Here is a 19,647-nt window from a genome sequence, read left to right on the forward strand (position 1 = left end):
CACCTATATAAAACTACAATCATGTGGAAAGATTTTTTTATTTTTGCAAAGAGAGAATCCAGAAATGTTACAAAATGTGCAGGTAAAGATGGCTATTTCTGTTTGGCATAATTTGGAATATATTTTCTCTACTTCCTTGTCTGTGTATTTCTTTTAATGCACTGATTGATTCTTAGAAAAATCAATTTGTACTAGGGCCAGTGAAATGGCTCAGCAGGTAAAGATGCCTGTAGTCAATCCTGACCACCTGATTTCAGTCTTCGGGACCCATAGAGTAAGTATATGGAAAGAACTGTCTCCTAAAAGTCATCCTTTGACATCTACATATGTGTGCATGTGCTCACATGTGAACAAACATATACAAATAAATATGAGAGAAATAACATTGTTTACCACGTGGGTTGTGGTTCAGAATTCACAGGGTTGTGTTTCAGTGATAGTATTTTGAACATGGAACCAGAAACAGGAGAAAAGAGAAGAGGATGCCATGCTATGGCTAGGAACGCAGAAGCAACTGTGTCATGAGCAGAGACTAGCATACAGCCCAGAGCATGCTAAAACAATTCTACTCACACGTGAGGCTTTCACAAAGGGACAGGGAAGGAGCTCTCCTCCCACAAATCAGACACGGGAACTGCTTTGAGTCTACTAACAATACAGGTTGTCGTAGATGAACTATGTGCCTACTAAATTAGACAGCTTGTTCTGTTGGTTGCTAACTACTGAGAAAAATTTGACCCTGAAATCCACCAGCCTCTCAAATGTTACACTAGAAAGGTCTAGGGACGGGTAAGCAATTTGAGAGACAGTAGGATGTGGAGAAGAGGCAAAAGAGAGGTCTGTTTCCAGAGGGGCTGGGAACACTGTGTGATGGTCTGCACTGAGTGTGGTCAAAGCTCAAGAACACAGAAAGAGAGAAGGCTACAATATGGTCAAACGAAAGTAGTAAAATCTATTCAAAACTGCTCAGTCGATACAAATGTCCAGTTAATCGTTTCTGACAGGAGGAATGGTGGTTTGTCCAGCCTGTTCATGGACGAACAAGAATGGCCTCAGGAATGTTTCCTCAAGCCTTTGGGGAAGGGGCTTCCTTCAAGCTCTCACTGGAAGACAGTTAGACAGGTTTCTTTACCTTTTGCTGCTGCTGTCTATCAGGGTCACAGGGTTCAGATAAATCCAATACTGTCACTGCTACATTAGTATAAAGACTGCTAAACAGGCTGGGCTTGGTGGTGGTGAAGCCTGTAATCTCGTTGCTTGGGAAATACAGATAGGAGCGACCTGAGTTTGAGGCCAGACTATGCTACTGAAGGAGATCTTGTTTCAAATGAAGAGGGAAAGAACAAATATATATATATTTGGCTTTTTAAGACAAGGTTTCTATATGTAGCCTTAGCCTTAGCTGTCCTGGAACTAGCTCTGTAGACCAGGCTGGCCCCAAACTCATAAAGATCCACCTGTGTCTGCCTCCTGAGTGCTCACTGGCCTCTATTCTTCTTGGTTCTGAAAACATCATGGCCTAATGGAGTAAGACCCGGAGTAGGGTGTTGTGTAAAACATTAAGTTACTACGTCAGATCTTTTATGACAGCAACCAAGTCCCAAACTGTTCCCACATGCTGGGACCTCTGTTAAAACTAGAGTTGAGGGTTCTGCCCAGAAGGTGGAAGAGAGTCTCAGGGATGAGGCGCACGTGGAATCCCTAACTTTGATGCACACTTAGAGATCAGAACTAATGGTGGAAGGTTATCAAGGTTTTGGGGAGAAGAGGCTGGGGCCCTTGGTAGAGGTTACACAGTTACATGCTTGGCTTCCTTCAGCAAGGTTTTAGCTATCTATTGTGAGCTCCATATTCCATCTTTTACAGGGCCACAGTGTGGCAGAGGAGGCCAAGGAAGGGCAGTGACAGTAAGCTGTAGTAATTGCCATGACTCAAAGGAAGAAACTCTGTGGATGGAGTGTGGGGCAGCATTGTCTAGGAGGGAGAGGGGGGCTCCAGCTGGATCCAGAATAGGAAACTAGTAAGGGACGGAGAATGCAAGGCCTGAGACAGGGAGAGGAAGGCCTTTCCTAGGAGATCTACAACCGTGGAATCAGCCCTCCTGGGTGTCCTGAGCACCTGAGAACCAGCATTATTGATAAAACAGGGGCTAAAATCTCTGTCTGCCTATTTGCAACGGTCTCTTAATCCAGAGACATCATGGTTTGAAGGGTTAAGCAACTGGGTGACCAGAGAACAGCAGAGGCCCCTCCCATTTTTCCAACACACTCAGTTTACTCAAAGTGACCACTCTCATAGCCAAGGCTCAGAGGGATGCTAGGAGAATGAATTTGTCCTTCTCTGCCTCGCTGTCCGTGTGTGTGTGTGTGTGTGTGTGTGTGTGTGTGTGTGTGTGTGTGTGTGTGTGTGTGTGTGTGTAAGCTATACAACACTCTCAGGTGATTTTTTGAGGCAAGGTGGCTCATAGCCTAGAGTCCAGGGATTCTGTCAAGCTGCAGACCCCAGGAATTGGCCTGTCTGCACCTCCCCAGAATTGGCATTATAAATGCACAGGCCTCCAAGCTATACATTTTTACTGATTTGTGAGGTCAGCATTTTAGTGACCGAGCTTTTCCCTAGTACCTTTAGCAGTCTTAACAGTATAAACCAGCACTTCATACTCACAGGAGGCTCTCTCTGAGAAACCGCTAGCCCTTACCAAAGTCCTTGGTGCTCTGGCACCTGACCTCCTTGGGTTTCAGCGACAGAGTCCTGGAAGGACTGGCCCTGGTCAGAGGCAGGAAGTTCACTGCTGGAGAAAGGGCAGTAGGAAGCTGGCCGGACTGGAGCCAGCTGGGTCAGCGACAGCCTGGGCGGGGCAGGCAGGTGGAGGCGGATCCCACCAGAAGCCTCCTAGCCCAGCCCTGTCACCTGTGGGTTTGGCCCAACTCTGAGAAAGGCGCATGCTCCTCCCTTTCTGAGAAGCTGTGCATCTGTAGGGTGGGCCTGGGGACAGTCGCAATTAGCCGGCTCCACCTTGGGTTCCCTGGGAACCTGCTCCTGGATACTTTGGAGCACTTGCCTTTCTGGTGGAGAAAGTTTCTATGACTTTACAGCTAGCTCCGCAGGAAGAAAGACCCGCGGAGGTGAGCTCCTGCTGGCTGTGACAGCTGAAGGCTGCTGGGGACACAGGACTAAGGGAAGCTCCTGTTACCACCCGTGGCCAAGACAGCTCTAAAGAAAGATCTGCTCAGTTAAGACCTGACTCTGGTGAGTTTGGAGAGGCTGAATCATATGGGGTGGCAGGGGCATGGCTGTTTTAAGAAAACCTGGGTAAGGTGACCTGCCAGCAAGAAGCCCTCCAGGGCAGTGATTCCAGTCCAGCAGTCTTCATTCCTTCCAGCTCGTTTGTGTACAGTTAACAATGGTCTGCCCTGAGCCTGGTTCTGCCTTAAGCCATTCCTTCCTCCTCCGGGAGGTCGTCTGTCCCAAGGAGTTCAAGGTCAGCTATGGGCACTAGGTCAGTTTGGGGACTATTTTTCACCTGATGCAAATATTAAATCTTTCACTTCCCTTCTCTTTCTGGCCTCTCCCCTGACCCTGTTCACAGACAGGTTTTTCATTTACTCTGTCTTTCCCCACCTTTAAGTTGGACTTTTTTCTACACATATTTTATGAACTCTTTGGGAATTTCATATATGTATAAAATCTATTTGGATCACATTCACTCCCACTCCTTCCCCACCATGGCACTCCCCCTTCCCAACTTTAAATCTTCCTTTTTTTTTTTTAAATAGTCCACAAAGTACAGTTTGTGCTGCCTAATTACACACATGTATTGGGGCTATCCACTGAAGCATGGTGCATCTAGCAGGGGCCACACCCTTAAGCTGCCTCTCCCTGACCCAGAAGTCATCAACTATTGGTAGCTCCGTGGAACAGTGGTGGGGGTCTGTGAGTCCCTCCTCCAACCTTCCAGGAATCTCGGTTACCAGGGGAGAAGAAAGCAAGCTCATGCTCTAGCAAGTGCTTACAGGTACTTGGAGTCCTTTTTCTTCTTTCTTTCATTTTTTACATCATTTGTTCATTTCTCTTAGTTCCTTTGATACTAACAGCCTCAAAGAGTGAATTCTGTAAAGAGCACACTGAAAGGAGAAGGTACGTTGCCCTCCACAGGACGCTCTAAAAAGAGACGAACCTCAAAAACCACAGAAATTAGTCTCCTGTGTTGAGTCCCATATTTCTGCTTCTTTGGAGGATAAATGTAAATTGGAACTTCTTTCTCAAGACAGTGTTTGCTGCTGTGCTTCTCCATATGTAGAGGCTCTCCTATTGTCTCTGCCCAAGAGAGGCATGAGAAATCTGGGGCCCTCATGCAGAGTTTCACTGAGGAGAAGGAGTTCTGAGGTAATTGTGAGGCACCTTGAAAGTATTGGTATCAGGACATCCCAGGGTTTCAAGACTGCTCTGTTCAGATATCCCAGATCTTGGCAATTCGCTTATTTCTGTTGCTTAATAATACTAGTGTTGCTCACAATCACTCCTAGTAGCTGCCCCTGTAACTGCTCTGCCAGCACATTATAGGTGGCACTCCTCTGGGTCATTTTTTTAAAACGTGTTGTTAAGATTTCTGGACCCTGCTCACCACTGGGCAGGGTCAGAGGCCAGTGGTTATGGTGGGAATCTGGTGGAAAGTATTGAACTGTGTTCTCAGCTCTAGTTCCAGCTCAGTCTTGAAGTCCATTGAGTCCTTTCCTATATTGACTCTGTGTGTGTGTTGGTGTTTGTGAGGAGGTGTTTTCTCTTAATTTTCAGAAGAAAGACTTCTCAGCAAGGGTATTTGAACTCTTCCTAGCATACACGTGTCTTGTGCTAGGGATTACTACTCTGCAGAATTTGGACTGTGGACTTTCTGCTTGGTTCTAGAAGGTGCGCTGGCATGCTGGTCATCTCTGCAGCTGACTAAGGGCATGGGGTTTAGGATTGATGGGACCTTAGACAGACTACCTTTACTCTCCATGTCTCATTTCCTCTTGACTACACAGGATAATTCCCCTAGGATGTTTTGCAGATCAGTGAAGGATATAACAAAAACAGTACAGGGCCTGCAATTAATAGTCATTCAGGGGATTTACTGTCCATTTTGTTTTGACACAGGTCTCATGTAGCCAAGGCTAGCCTCAAGTTTTCTATGTTGCTGGAGGTGACCTTGAACTCCTGATCCTTCTGTCACCATAACTTGTCTCTTTTTCTTTTATTAAGATAAAATTTATCTCAAAATAAATATCAGGTCCTACACATACATGTTCAACATTCAAGAAAGAACAGGATGACACCCTCCTGGTTCACAGTTGGTGAGTGTGTTGCCTGGGAGCTGGAAGTGAGCTGTGAGCCTAAAGAGCAGATGGGATCTTAAATGGCTTTATGACATAGTTTAATGTACATCCACAGCCAAGGGTATTCTCCCCAACTGCCCTCTTCCCTGTGTGTCCACCTCAGAGGCACATTCTTGGGATGAGTATCCACATACTGACCTGTCTTGGGAAGATGGAGAACAGGGAAGCAAGTCTTCATTCATACTTGTTCACAGCTAATTTGTAGACTCTCTGGCTTCCTTCCAAACCTTTGCTCTGTTGACTATAGCTAGACCTTGCTAAAATATTTTACCTCTGGGTTTTGCTGTCCTCAAATGTAAAATGAGAGGTCTCATGCTACTTTAGCACCAACTCTGTATGGGTGTTTCCTTCCAGAGGCTGTAGGAAGACTAAACTGTCCACAAAGCACTTTCCTGTAGGGTGAAGTGTCATCACTCAGTGTCCTACCCTACAGAACTTGCCCTGGGTAGACATAGGTAAACACTAGACTGTGGTTCATACAGGCACAACTTACGACTCTCCTTTATATCATGACAAGTAGGCCAGCACAGACTGGAAAGATGCTCAGGGATTAAGAGCACTTACAGCTCTTCCAAAAGATCAGAGTTCAGTTCCCAGCACACAAGTCAGATAGCTCATAACTGCCTATAACACTAGATCCAGGGGATTCAAGTCTTCAGGGGCACTTGTACACATGTGGCATACATACACATATAGATGTAAAAATGTACTTTAAAAGCAGACCAATAAACAACTTATTTGGTATGATTTGAAATAAAGTCTAAAATTATATTATTGCTCTTGCTATTGCCCTTGTTCTCCAAACATTACATCCTGAGTTGGGAAGAAGGTCTTCCTACTCTTCATGTGTTCTCTTGCCATAAAAAAAAATCTGCATCCCTACATGAGTCTGATGGTATCTCCACTCCAAGTTCCAGTCATCATTTCCTTCTGAGCTATTTAAGTGAAGGTTTGGGGGGGGGGATGTCATGGAAGAGGTATTGTGGATAGATTCATTATTTTGGATGAAATGATGAATTCATTATTCATTCTTAAAATGCTAACTGAACATTTTGAGGGGAAGTTTTTAAGGAATTGTACCCTTTTGATTTCTCTTTGGTATGCTCAGCTTCTAAAATCCTTTTAAAGACAGAAGTCTTTTCTTTTATATTCTAACTTGAGTATGAAGAAGTTAGTTCCCCATATCCCAAGCTTTTTGCAAGTTGGCTAAATAAATGAATACCTCAAGTTGCCCCTTTCTGCCTCTTATGACTACATGAGTTCAAAGAAAAGAGTTTTGTTGCAATGCCCTGCAAGGTGTGGAAAGATTATACCTACCATGTAGGTACCAGTAGACAGAAAAAGGAATTTAATTACTGCAGGTTTTGTTCATTGTAGAGAAAAATTGTTCTACAGGGTCCAGACCAGCCCTGTTGGTTACTGAAATCCTAGTTCAGGCTGGGTTTCCATTCTCAGCAGACTGTGATTATTTGGCATAAGAAATTAGGTGAGAAATATTCTTTTGGGATATTTGTTCCCTTTGTTCATTTTCTTTGATTTAATCAATTAGCTTGACCATTTGTTCATTGTACTAATTTACATACGGTTCAGACATAATCAAGCCAAGACTGAGTTAAGTTGCTTAGCTTACGTGTAAATGTCACTGGAGCTCCAGTGTAGATTCTGATTCGTGGACTCAGCCTGAGAGGTTCCATCCAGTGGGAAACCTAGGAATCTTCATTTGAACAGAACTCTAATGTGATGTTGAACCTATGGAAACTATTGATATATACAGGCATGCATGTGGTGCACTTGCAAATGTGTGCCTGTATAAAGCCTGGAAATCTATCTTTATCTATCTCTCCTTATCTTACATGTTCAGGCATGGTTTTTTCACTGAGACCAGACCTCACTGGCTATCTAGTGTGTATGGACAGGTTTTCCCTTAATTTGATGCTTTTATCCCCTATTTTTAAAGCTAAACAATGTGTCATCTAAAACAGTTTTCTCTAAACACTTGCAGATGAAGGTCCTTAGGCTATCAAGAATTACAGTAGATGGATTAGTTCAGACCTTGGAAGGGTGGGGGCGGGACTTAGTTTAATCATGAACTATTTTATTAGATTGTTCCTCATTTTCTGTCTATTCTAGATATAAATTCCCAACTGAGTATTTCAGTATTTGACCCCACACACACACCTTCACATGCACACCCCTGCGTGCACACACCCACATGAACACACATGCACATCCCCACACAGTCCCCTCCGCATACCCGTCTGCACACACTCAGACACTGCCCCCCCACATACACACACATTCACACACACACATTCACCCCCCACCCCCTGACACACATACACATGCGCACACACACATTCACACACACACATTCACCCACCCACATACACACACATGCACCCACAATCCTACCCCCCAATCCCCTGCACACACACACTGAAAATCCTCCTCAATCCTCATCCAGTCAGGGCAAATTCACCCTGAGTCTGACTCTCTGCATCTTAAGGAAACCAGACTGCAGACCTTGTCCCTCAGGATACACAGGTTCCATGATCTGTAGGCACCTCAGGAAGAGGATGCCCCACCTCCGTGTTTGGTAGACTCCTGAGTCAGGCACTTCCTAAGTGTGTACTGGGGTCGATCAGCACCCACTTTCTACGTGAGTATCAAATCCAAATGGCTTTGCTTTTTGTGACACACTTTGTAGTATTCTCCTCTTGTAGCTGAGAGAAACTTTAAATAATTCTCCATGCCAGCTTTCAAGAAACACAGAGTATTTGATTGTAATCATTATTTCAGAGTTGGGAAGTGATTTTCTTAATCACTGTGTTCTCTTCCTTCCATTACGTATTTAGCCTAAGAGGAACAGAAACTGATTCTAAGCAGCCCACCACACCCTGGGTGCAGAGGTAATTACTTGTCCTGTGGTCCCAGAAGGGCAGGATTTGGAGAATTCTGTTTACGTACACTTCTGTTTTCTATTGAACAAAATTCTGACCAGAAGAGCTGCAGCCTTTTTTTTTTCCCTCTTTTCTTTCTCTTTTCCAGTGACAGAAAGTGAGACAGAATGACCCTTGAATTGCTAATGCCTGTCACCTGCAGAAGGAGCAAATTATTTTCTGGCCTCTGTGTTGCTGCATTTAGAACATGCGTTCTGAGTACCTGCGTTTTTTTCACTGCCTCTTTTGCCAGCCGAGGTGCAACACAAACTATTTTAATTAATACCGTGTCACCAAAAGGGATTGAGATAGCCAATTGAATTCTGCCAAGATGGAGTCTTTTGATGAAAACATATCTTTATTGATTGAGGATGGAAAAAAAATCATTCTTAAAATGAAATCCAGGGGAAAAAAAATCACGTCCCTCAGAGAAAATTTCTGAGTGGCAGGCCGAGATTAACATCATAAAATTGAATTTGTGCTTCAAGCCTTTGATGTAACCAGCAGCTGGGAGATGGTGCTGCCCTAGCCGCGTGCCCTCTGATTATTGTGGAGAATGAAATAAGGGTTTCTGGTGTCCCTCCTCCAAGAAATACAAACGAGCTATTACTAGGTAGTTTCTTGCTAGTTAAAATGGGTTGGATCGATCCAAGGCCTCTTAGGCCCTCATTGGCCCATGAACTGTAGGAGTTGAGCATTTATTTATGCCCCAGGGACAGAAGTGGTGACTGTTGCTATAGAGTGACTTCTTAGGTCAGTAGGAACCTAGCAGAGCAGAGCAGGAGTGTCCTCCTTGCCAGGGACAGCTTTGGAATAGGCAGAGGTTGGGAAGGTTAGCATGCAGCATGGTGCTGCTTCTGCTGGCCTGAAGGTTCAGCCAGTGCCTGGACCAACTGGAGGGCACACCCTGTGCGGAAGTCATCTCTGAGTTCCAATCTTAGGGTGCACGATCACTCTATCAACAGGTTTTCTGTTTTTGTTTAGTCCCAGTGCTTTGAATTAACTACTGTTGACACCCTTGACTGAGGGTGTAATTAGTAGGTTTTGTAGATTAAGTAACAAAAATCTCTTTGCAGATTCACCCTCAGACTGAAGAGTGGCTTGAACCTTAGTCACCCTGTGGTTGAGCTTAAGTTGTACTTGTTTTCTGTTGCTTCCTTTTCTTTGGGGTACAGGCTTGCTCGTGTGGACTGTAAACAGGAGATGATGTTGTCTCAACCCTCACTCTCATGCCCTTTGAGATGTGTATTGGGCCTTGAGGTCAGACAGACATAAGATATAATTATTCCTCACCAAGGAATTCAGATTAGCTAAGCCTCTTTCCCCCTAGGAATAAATGCTAAATGACAGGTATGCAGATGAAATAGGAAAGGTGGAAAATTCCCCAGTCCAGTGTCAAAGTGATAGCTGGTATTTAGTAAGCACATGCAAGTGAAATCTGCAATGATTTCTATGGTTTCTATATGACTCAGAAGGAGAGAGAAAGCCGACTGAATTATGGATGTGTTCTCAAAGGAGAAGTGAGAAGAGTCAAGGCCAGGAAGATGCTGTGTCCTAAAGAGATTATATGAGGAAAACAAAAAGGAAATAGAGCTGTTGGGTCTATGACAGAGATCCCACAGAGGTAAGAAGGGACAGGTAAATACACTTGCTACCAAGATGGAGAAACTGAGTTCAATGCCCAGCACCCACTTGGTGGAAGGAGTCAACTCCCTTAAGTTATCCTCTGACTTCACATGTGTACAAACACACACACACAGAGAGAGAGAGAGAGAGAGAGAGAGAGAGAGAGAGAGAGAGAGAGAGAGAGAGAGAGAGAGAGAGAGGCTTTTAAAGAACCTGGTGTGGCCATAGCACTTGTAAGTAGTTCTGGGAGGCAGAGACAGGCAGATCCCTGGGGCTAGACCCTCATGGGGCTAGACCCTCAGCCAGATTAGCCTATCAGTGAGCTCTCTGTCAGGAAGAGACCTGGTCTCAAAGAAACACGTTTATGGCATCTGAGGAGTAACAGCTGGGGTTGTCCTCTGACCTCCACAGGCAGGTATATACAAATGGGCTGACAGTCACAGGTACACACATCAGGGGTTTAAGTAAGACAATATTCATTTGTGTTAAAATCCTCAAGTCCTTTATCTCCAACTGCCTGTGTAGGTGTAAGGTGTAGGTATAAGCATTCGGTGTAGGAGAAGGACTTAAAGGCTTCCAAAGAGCCTAGTCCTGGCCACTGCACTGGCAGAAAGCACCAGGATTGAGTGTTCAGATGATTCTCTGAACAGACTTGTTCCCCTGTAGGTGGCCCCACTGCCCTTTGCCTTTTCTGGAGGAAGAAGGAGTTGATTCAATAACAGTGGATTCACATTCGTTATTGATTTGTATGGAACTGGGAGAAAAACAAACAAACAAACAAACAAACGTAATGTCAGAGTCAAGGCTTAGGGACAACGGAGCTTTGGGAAAACATATTTGTCCTGGAAGAGTCAAGGGGTGAGAGGCCAGCTTCTGCCAACTTCAGGAAAGATGTCTTTCTCAGTGAGATCCCTACCTGTGGGTGCTCATACCACTGGTCCTCTAGCTGTCGTTGTGATTTCTAGAAGGCAGATGCCTGGGTTTTACCACCCTGGGCTGGAGCCAGTGGTGGAGGCACTGGCCTTGTTATAGCCAGACAAGATGGAAAGGGTTCTCAGCAGGTATGTAAGGTTCGGGCTTTGAACCTTGCCATTGTTCTTCTGCATGAGTTCCTCCTGCCCTCACTACTCCCCATGCCATAGTTGTCTCCCCACAGGCTCCAGCACTTGCTTAAACATGGTGTCTGCCCCGCAGAAAGACTCAGGGCAGTTCTCTCCTCAGACACAGACAAACTCCTAGTGGTTTGTGACAGTCTTTGTCTCTCTTGTGGAAATTCCTACAATGAGGCAAAGTCTCTGGCACACTGAGGGTATATGGTAAGGATTTCAAAGCAAATGCAAACAAATAAAGGTAAGCAGGCCAGAGAAAAAGAGTGAGAGCTGAGAAGGGAGGCATTGAGGTGGCCGACAATGAAACTTGGTACGAAGACAAGGAAGTTATTATAAGAGATTAGCATGGCACACAGGAAAACAATAAGTTACAGTAAGGCAAAACTGGAATACTGAAGTGACAGAAGGATGCTCATGTGTAAATGACTCTGCTTTCTAAAGGACAGAAAGGATCTGAAACAAAGGCACAAGGAAAGTCCTTTGTGTTGGTAGAATTTCAACATACTTTTTTTTTCTTTTACTTTTTATAAGTATGTGCCTATGTATGTTTGGGTATATGAATGAAAGTGCAAGTTCCCAGAGAGTTCCAAAGAAGGAACTGGATCCCTAGGAACTTAAAGTATAGGCTGCGTTGAGCTATCCAGTGTAGGTGCTGGGAATAGAGCTTGGGTCCTCTGCAAGAGCAGTCCCTACTCTTAATAACTGAAATGTTTACCCAGAACCCCCACCCCATAGGGTTTTAAAGAGGCAGAGGGAGCTCAGTAATCCCAAGTAATCCAGTATTTGGCATGTAGATGCAGGAGGATCAGAACTGGTTATCCTCAGCTACATAGGTAGTTGAAATCCAGCCTAAGTTATGAGAGACACTGTCTCAAAAAAACGAGGATAAAATAATGGTGAAGAAAAGGATCTCACTGTCACAGTGTATTGTGGTCATGTGGTCCAGCAGCACACAAGGAACATATATGTTAGTGTTTGTTGTTTTACTGGACATTTTCAAAAAGAAAACCAGCACATGCAATGTCATGACTCTGTGGACACATGACTTCTAAGGATATGCTTTTTAATGCAATTTATTCTTTTTATTTTATGAATAGAAGTTTATTTCACACAGAATTGAGGAGTTGAGGGAAGCAGCACTGACATGGTGCAGACTCCACTATGGTGTTGGGCAGGAGCATGTGGGAAGAGGAGATCCCGTCACCAAACAGGAACCAGAGATTTATTCTTACACAGATTAATTTCTTATTTTCAATGTGTCAACCTAAGCAAATATACTAGGCAAGGTGTTTTCCATATTGTTAGTGGAAATGACAAAAACACATGACTCAACACTGAATGGGCTTGTAGAATTCACACATACACAAAAACAACCACTTTGCCAACAGCACAAACACTTATTTAAAGTTAACCACCGGGTGACTCAATAGCGAGGACATTGAGAGATGAGAGTTTGTTTTTCGCCTTTCCCTGTTCTGTGAAGCCCAGCCCAACAATTGCAAAAATAAAGTTTATTTTGTTTTTGACTTAATTAAGAATGAAGATAGGACTGGAGAGATGGCTCAGTGTTTGTGAGCATTTGAGAGCTCATCCAGAGGACCTAGGTTTGGTTCCAGCATACACATCGATTGGCTTACAGTTTCCTGTAACTCCAACCGCAGGAGGCCCTCTTCAGGCCTCCAGGGGTACATACTCCCATCCCTACCCCCCCCCTGCACCACCAGGCATACATGATTTAAAAATAATGAAATAGACCTTTTAAACATGGACTAGAAAGTGCTAGGTAGTTTTAGATGAAAAAAAAAAACAACTGCTTTTCAGTATGAATGTATGGATAGTTAAATGTTACACAATTTAAAACCAACTAACCACTCAACAACAACAAAATCCCTGAAAAAGCCAAATTCTTTTAAGGCCTAACCCTGAGGTTTTAAATGTGGGGACTGATGTTCTCTGAACTGTTCCCAGATTGAATAGACATGAAACATGAAAGTGTGTGTCACTCACCATAAGTTACCCTGAGCTTCTCATGTGTCTTTTCCCACGCTAACACCCATCTCTCTAACAATGCCTGCACAGAACACACTTAGCTGTTGTTTGTTTGTTAGTGCTGGGACTACACAGCTTGACAAGCAGGAGGTGAAGTGTCCAGGAAATACTTCCTAAAAACCTGTAACTCAGCACGCAGAGCTGGGAACAGTGCTGGAAACTCTATCTGTCCAACAACTGGGAGGCAATTTCTTTGTTGGTTTGTTTTATTACATGTTCTGGATCATGAGTATTGAAAGCGAGGGGATTATTCTGCATATCTGCTTAATTACTATTACTTACTAAGATAATCGCTGAAAATGGGTTTTGTTTTCAGAATATATATTCTAATTGTGGTTTTGATTCTCCTTACTTTCCTTAGTTACTCCTCCCCTCCTTTTCCATTCAGATCTGTCTCTATTTAAAAACCAAACAGACAGGTGGCAGGTGGGACACACACACACACACACACACACACACACACACACACACTGGGAGAGGAGGAGGGGAATCTTCAGTAGGTATATAATATATGAGAGAAGAAATAAATAGATTAAAGGAAACAAATGTACATTTAAGGAATAATAACAAAATAGAAGAAGAGAAGATAAAACAAATCAGAATAGGACAAAACAAACATAAAGAGCCGAAGACAAAGCTCAAGAAACACATACAGATGCACAGACACACATGTTCAGACACACAGCAATATCATAAAAAACATAAGGCCAGAAGCCATAATATATAACTGAAGGATCTGTAAGACAAAACAAACAAACAAAAATCCCTGGCAACATTTTGAGAGAAAGAACCTCCCAAGAGGCCATTGAGTTTGTTTTCCGTTTGCCGTCTACTGCTGGACATGGAGCCTACCCTTAAGAGTGGTTTGTTTCCCCAGTGAGACTCCTTGGGAGAAAACTCATCTTTCATTTACAAGTGACTATCAACTGGAGATAATAGCTTCTGAGTTACAAATGGAGATGGGGTCATGTGTGCATTTCTTCTTTCAGCTGTAGTACCTCTTCTGGCACAAACCTGTACAGACTCTGGATGGTGTCCTTCATCCCCAGTGTTCCTACATTCTTTCTACTTCCTTATCTGCAGAGTTCCTTAAAGGGAGGAGTTTGATGGAGACATTCCTTTTAGGGCTGAGTGTCCCAAGGTCTCCCACTCTTTGTATATTGTCTGGCTTTGGGTCTCTGTATTTGTTCCCACGTGCTGCAGAAGGAAATGTCCCTGATGATGACCAAGCAAGTCACAGGGCTGAGTATAAAATAATGTCATTAGAGATCATTTTATTGCCATGTTCCTGTAGCAGAACAGTGGTATTTGATTTTCCCCTAGCTCTCTAGCCTATCTAGTCTCAGGTTATTGGTCACCCAAGAAATGCTGGGTATGGGTTCCAACTTAACTCAAATCAGATATTGACTGGTTACTCCCATAAGCTATATGCCATTATTGCACCAGTATATCTTGTAGGCAGGTCAAAATTATAGATTGAAGGATTTGTAGCTAGGTTGATGTTTACCTTTCACCTTTGGTGTGCAGAATACCTTCTAGTACTGTGAACACTAGCCCATAGGAGTGAAGACTCTAGGGAGGCACCAGCTCAACTTATCCATGTTCTGTGAGTTATGTAGGTGTTATCTTCAGCAATATGGCCTAACCATCACTTTACAGAGAGCCAACAAATAACCTTGCCAATAGGCTAGGTTATTTGGGGGTGCCTATGGTATCCTTTTGGCCAAGAACTTGATTAGATGTAACCCATTCTCAATACTGTAAGCTTCATTTGGTTAAGAGATGTCCTAGCAGGGCTCTGTCTCCACGGTTATTTGGCAGTTTTGAGCTCTCTCTCTCTCTCTCTCTCTCTCTCTCTCTCTCTCTCTCTCTCTCTCTCTCTCTCTCTCTCTCTTACACATTTTAGGAAGCTTCTACTGTAATAATTTCCAAACAACTCAATCAGATGGCCCTCAGTTTTAGTTGTCCCTTCCTGTATTCCTTTGCTTGTGCCTCTCTCCTTCCCCCCCCCATGTTTGATTCCCCCATTTCCAACCCAACCATATTCCATCCATAAGTACCTATATATGTCCCCTTCCTAGGGAGATCCACTCCTACCACCTGCCCCACAGTTCCTTAATCTATATCTAACACTGCAGTTATATGGAGTATAGCTTGTTTATCAATGAATCAACAGACAACATTTACATTTAAACAAATGCACACCATTTTTGTCTTTGGGGGTCAGAGTTACTTCACTCGGGATGATTATTTTCTATCTCCAGCCATTTCCCTGTAAATTTTAACTTTTTTCATAGCAGAGTAATAGCCCATGGTATAAATATACCACACTTTCTTTATCCATTCATCAATTAATGAATATCTAGGTTGCTCCCAATTTTTGGCTATATAAAACAGCAATGAAAATGATTGAGCAAGTGTCCCTATTGCAGGATGGAGCATCCTTTGGGTATATGTTCAAGAGTTGTGTACTTGGATTGTGAGGTAGAATGATTCCCATCTTTTTGAGGAACTACCACACTGATTTCTACATTGGCTTACAAGTTTACATTCCCACCAGCAATGAATAACTGTTCCCATTACTTCACAATTTGGCAGCATGAGCTATGTTTTTTTTAATATTGCCATTCTGATGTATGTAAAATGAAATCTCAAAGTAATTTTGATTTTCATTTCCCTGAGAGATAAGGATGTTGACCCTTTCTTTAGGAGTTTCTTATCCATTTTAGTTTCCTCTTTTGAGAAGTCTCTGTTTAGACCTGCACCCCAATTTTAATTGGGTTATTTGTTTTCTTGATATACAGTTTTGAGTTCTTTATATGTTTTGGAGATTAGCCCTCTATCGGATGTATAGTTGGCAAAAATCATGAAATTCCGTTTATTAATTGTTGGTTTTAGTGCCTGTGTTAACACAGTTCAGATTTCCTGTGCCAATGAGTTCAAGGCTATTTCCCACTTTCTCTTCTATCAGATTCACTGTATCTGGCCCTATGTTGAGGTCTTTGATCCATTTGGAGTTGAGTTGTGTTCAAGGTGGTTAAGCATGAATTTATTTGCATTTTCTACATATATTCATCCAATTTGATCAGTACCATTTGTTGAAAATGCTATCTTTTTTCCCCAGTGCGCATTTCTGACTTCTTTACTAAAAACAAAGTGTCTATAGGTATGTGGATTTATTGCTGTGTCTTCAATTCTATTCCATTGATGTCTCTTTTTTTGTGTGCCAATACCATACTGTTTTTATTATCATGACTCTCTAGTACAATTTGAGATCAGGGATGGTGATCAATCCAGTTTTATTGTTCAAGAGTGTTATAGGTATTGTGTGTGTGTGTGTGTGTGTGTGTGTGTGTATTTCTATATGAAGCTAAAAATTGTCCTTTCAAGTTCTCTGAGGAATTGTGTCTGCATTTTGATGGTGGTTACATTGAATCTGTAGATTGATTGTTTTTTGTAAGATGACCATTTTTACTGTATTAATTCTACCAATTCATGAGCATGGGAGAGCATTACATCTTCTGAAATCGTTTTCAATTTCTTTCTTCAATATCTTAAAGTACTTTCATCTATCATAGAAGTCTTTCATTCACTTACTTGGTTCAAGTCACCCCAAGATATTTTATATTTTTGAGGCTATTGAACAAGGTATTGTTTCCCTGGGTGTCATTTGTATGTAGAAGAGTTACTGATTTTCATGTGTTAATTTTGTTTCCTGCTAATTTGCTGCAAGTGTTTATCAACTGCAGGAGTTCCCTGGTAAATTTTTAGGGTCAATTGTGTATACTCTCATATCATCTGCAAATAACAATACTTTGAGTTCTTTACTGTCTATTTGTATCCCCTTGGTCCCCTTAAGCTATCTTATTGCTCTAGCTAGGACTTCAAGTACTGTATTGAATAAGTATGGAGAGAATGGACAACCTTATCTTGTTCTTGATTCTCTAGAAATACTTTGAGTTTTTCACCTTTTAAGTTGGTGTTGGCTATGGACTTGCTGTAAATTGACTTTATTGTGTCCTAAAATTATCTAAGTAGCAGCTAACCACTTATTGGTATTGATCAGGAACTTTGCTTTAATGTTGGCTAAGGGTTAATTTGGGAGTAGTTACTCTTCCAAGGACAGACAACAGGATCATGCTTCTGAGGACGGAACACAGGAGTGTGTGTGTGTGTGTGTGTGTGTGTGTGTGTGTGTGTGTGTGTGTGTATGTGTGTGTTATACTTATTTGTCTCGGGTTGCCTTCATCTAGGCAGATGCATTTATTATTGTTGTTGTTGTTTTGCCATTTCTATTATCCCAGTAATCTTATTCAAGAAATCATTTACTTTGGGAACCTTTGTAAGCAGGTAGGTGTGGGAAGACCTACTTCTGTGGGGACCATGCCAAGTACACAGGATGCCTCTGGTTCCCTTAGGTCCTGGCTTATTCATACATCCGTGGTCAAAGTTGCTGTGACAGGAACCATGTAAATGATATGGACTTTATAGAAGCTCTGTCTTTCTGCTGCCTTCTTTAATTTGCTTTTGTTTCATTTTTTGGTACAGAACTGGGCTTTGCCACCAATCAGCCAGCTGTGGACAGTGCCAGCTAGTTTCTTCTTGTTTAGCATCTCTGTCCCTTTGAGGTTTATGAAGGCAATTTGTGCTCAATAACCAGACTTATTTATTTTTTAGATAAAATTAGCATATTGTAATTAATTCACAGATAAAAAGATCTGCTGGGTGGTGTTGGTGCACACCTTTAATCCTAGAATTCAGGAGGCAGAGGTAGGTGGATCTCTGTAAGTTTGAGGCCATTCTGGTCTACAGAGTGAGTTCCAGGTTAGCCAAGGCTACACAGAGAAACTCTAACAATAGCTTTGCCAGTAGGAGAGTCCTTGTGTTAGCATGTACTATCTGAACACTACTATTTGTCTAAGTGTTGTGTTATAGTTTTACTTTTCTTGCTGTGATAAAACATCTTAATCAAAAGCAACACATGAGAGAAAATCTCTTTGCCTAGCGATTTCAGGATATAGTTCATCATTGAGGGGTAGTCAAACCACAGTCAAGAACAAAAAGAAACAAATACGCCTATACTGTCTGCTGCCTGCTTGTTCTCATCTAGCTTTCTCCTGTTTCATATAGCTCAAGATGCCCTTTCTAGGGAATGATGCCACCCACAGTGGATTGGGCCATTCTACATAAATTACTGATCAAGGCAATCCCCTACAAACATACCTATAGGCCAACCCGATCTAGAGACTTTCTCAGTTGTAGTTTCTTTTCAGATGATTCTAGGTTATGGCAAGTTGACACTTAAAAGTAGCCTGTCATATGACTTATTCAAAACCATGAAGGTGCTTACACACATACACACACAAAAAAATGCACTGTTTCTTTATGATCCCTTGTCTTTGTCATTCATTCAATAGATATACTAAGTACTAATTATGAGTGAGGTAGACAATGAGTATTAAGTATAGAAATGATTAGCCTCGTGTCAATTTTCAAAGGTAAAGTTTCATAACTTTACAGATGAGAAAAACAAGGCTCCAAATTAGTTTCATACCACTAAGTTAGAGGAAGAGGAGGCCAAGATGAACGAACATGAGTCATTCTATTATATCTTCTTGCTTCTTTTTCTTTCTCAAGAAAGCATATTTTTATTGAAAATGATAGAGATGATGATGTCCTAGATACACACCTGATGATGCTTCTGTCCTTGTTGGTGAGACCCAGGCAGAGGGCCTGGAGTGATCAGTTTTCTCTGAGTGTACTCTCCCAAGACATACCAGTTCTGTTCTACTCCTTCATTAGCCTCATGAGCATTTATTCCATAGTTTTATCTTTTGTTTTTAACTGTGTGTGTGTGTGTTTGTGAGAGAGAAACATAGATAGAGAGACAGAGAGAGAAAGGAGAGGAGGGGAGGGAAGGAGTGCAGGAGAAAGGGTGGGAGAGAGAGGGAGGGAGGGAGAGACAGAGACAGAGACAGAGATCACACATGTTTGCTAATGCACAGAGACCTGGAGCAGGGTGTCAGATCTCTTGGAACTGAGAGTCAAGGGTGATTGTGAGCACCCCAACTTAGGTGTTAGGAACAGAAATTTGTCCTCTGTAAAAATCAAGTGCTCTTAACCATTAAGCCATCTTTCTAGCCCCTAGCCTCCACATTTTAAAGTCTCTTCACACTGTCTAGTTCGAATATCATCGCTTAAGAAATATTTAGCAAGTGTCACCTCTGTCAGTCAAGGTGTTAGGGTGAGGATGGAGCAGGGACTCACAGCTTCCCAGGTATTTCCTGCTTGAGGACAGAGACCTGCCATTGGAATAAGCAGAGCACTGCTATTGAAGCTTTACAATATGTTTGACTTGAAGTCAATCTGAGCTCATGCTGTGAGTTTATGCAGCTGTCTTTAGTTGTCACATAACTGCATGACCAGGAGTCTGGATTCTTAGGGGCAGATACAGTTTCTCAAACCCTGCAATGGCTTGAGCCTTCTATGGTTCTAAAATGTTCCTGCCCTTGATCATGTTTTACTTTAGTTAGTTGTGGTGATTTGAAT

The 19,647-nt window shown here is 42.5% G+C and overlaps 1 protein-coding gene across 2 annotated transcripts in view; it reads left to right on the plus strand.

Moving 5' to 3' along the window:
• Window positions 1-2,989: 2,989 nt before the first annotated feature.
• Window positions 2,990-19,647, plus strand: part of Wdr72 (WD repeat domain 72) — a 169,249-nt gene continuing 152,591 nt past the window's right edge. For both annotated transcript variants that reach the window (XM_021229378.2, XM_013116125.3), the window contains exon 1: window positions 2,990-3,249. The gene's annotated coding sequence lies outside the window, so the exon portion shown is untranslated. The remainder of the gene's footprint in view (window positions 3,250-19,647) is intronic.

This window comes from Mesocricetus auratus, unplaced genomic scaffold, assembly GCF_017639785.1.
Source record: "Mesocricetus auratus isolate SY011 unplaced genomic scaffold, BCM_Maur_2.0 Super-Scaffold_100691, whole genome shotgun sequence".
In the NCBI taxonomy this organism is placed as follows: domain Eukaryota; kingdom Metazoa; phylum Chordata; class Mammalia; order Rodentia; family Cricetidae; genus Mesocricetus; species Mesocricetus auratus.